Here is a 1,679-nt window from a genome sequence, read left to right as displayed (position 1 = left end):
TTTTTTTTTTTTCTGGTACAGGGAATTGAACTCACAACCTTGTGTTTGCCAGGCAGGTGCTGTGCCTCTGAGCTAAATCCCCAGCCCCCTACTGTCCACATTTCAAATTGGACCCAGGGTTCTTTGGGGTCTCCCACCTCTTGTATCTTGTGTAAGACTCACCGGGTTCCTTCCTGCTTAAGCCCAGCTGGACACTGTTTCCCTAGGGAGACACTCCTGGGGGATGCTGGTTCTCCACACACCCCACAACACTACTGAGATAGAGGAAGAGGAGGCAGCTCTGGTCTTACAGCCAAAGTTACATTTCTATATCTGTGTGTTTTCTTTCTCTTGTGTGCGTGTGTGAGAGAGTGTGTGTTTTCCTGCTCATTTCCATAAATAAAATGTTCTTTCTCAGCTGTATGGTTGCTTCCCCTGATTAATTCCTACCCTGGCCTCTCTGGAATGGTGTTTCTTCTTTTGCTTAAAACAGCAGGCATCTGCTTTTTGAGTTGAGTTAATGGGGGATGGAAGGGAGTGAGCCAGGTCTCCGTGGGCTTTCTGAGAATCCCCACAACTCCCTTACAAATAGCTCACATTTTCAGCTGACTCCTTTTGATTTTGTGTACGCTCTACCAAAGTAGAATATTTTCTCTGCCACTCAGAATCTCATGGTACGGCCCATACTGGGTTGGATTTTCAGTAATAATCTTCTAAAGAATTCAGGACCCAAGAGTCCAGTTATTCCAGCACCAGAAGCTGGCTAGTTATTTGTCATCAGCCAGGAGAACAAAGCTTTCCTTACATCTGCCTTCCTTGCCTTACAAGGCGAGATCTCAATCACACGGCAAGTTTATTATCTGCTAGTCTTCCTCCAAAGCCTTACATACAATAGATTGCATCTATTTAAATATCCAGGTCCCTCTGGAAACATGGTCTTCCTCTGATACACACAAAGAGGGTTTTCAGGCGGAAAATCTGGGTAGTAATTTTAATAGCCACTAATGTGAATTAATAATTCTAATAACCTCATTTTGGATGTGTTATCGGGACACTGGAGAGGGTTGCCATGGCTGCTGTATTTTATTGCTCACAGCTGTGCAAACTCATTTTGGCCAGCCCAATTCTCTTGTCTAACCTCTCCTTTCATTGGTTTGCACAATCTCTCCTGTATGGATTTAACAAACAACAACAATGGAAAGTTAAGGAATAGTTGTGTTCTTAAAACACTAAGTAAGTGCCATTGTTAAGTGACAATAAAGGAGCCCAGGGTTTTAGAAGAGGTTTATGCAGTTGTGTCTTCATGAAATTAAATCATTGCTTTGACACATATATCAATATCAATGTCCAAAATATAATTTGTCAGCAATTCCAAAGCACCTTCTTTAAGTGCTTTGGGGCATGAACAATGCTCCTTAATAAACTACTTTACTGGTTATTGCCCTTACAAGATTCCAAAAAGTACATTAATTTACTTTCTCAGGCCTATAACTGACCACAGAGCAGTGATGTTCAGCTTAGTGCCTCTCATATCTCCTTTTGCTGTGGTAGTGTTTTCTAGTGTTTCTTATTTAATCCTCACCGCATCCTGTATGGCAATGTTGGTAGTTGGAGAAAAGGTCTGTATCCTGTCCCCTGCATTTGGGGAAGCTTGTGACTGCTCTGAACAGAAGAGTCCGGTGTGAGTGATCCTATGTGAC

The sequence above is a fragment of the Chinchilla lanigera genome, unplaced genomic scaffold, assembly GCF_000276665.1.
Source record: "Chinchilla lanigera isolate Chin_1 unplaced genomic scaffold, ChiLan1.0 scaffold00061, whole genome shotgun sequence".
Lineage (NCBI taxonomy): Eukaryota > Metazoa > Chordata > Mammalia > Rodentia > Chinchillidae > Chinchilla > Chinchilla lanigera.
Note: the sequence above shows the minus strand (reverse complement) of the source record.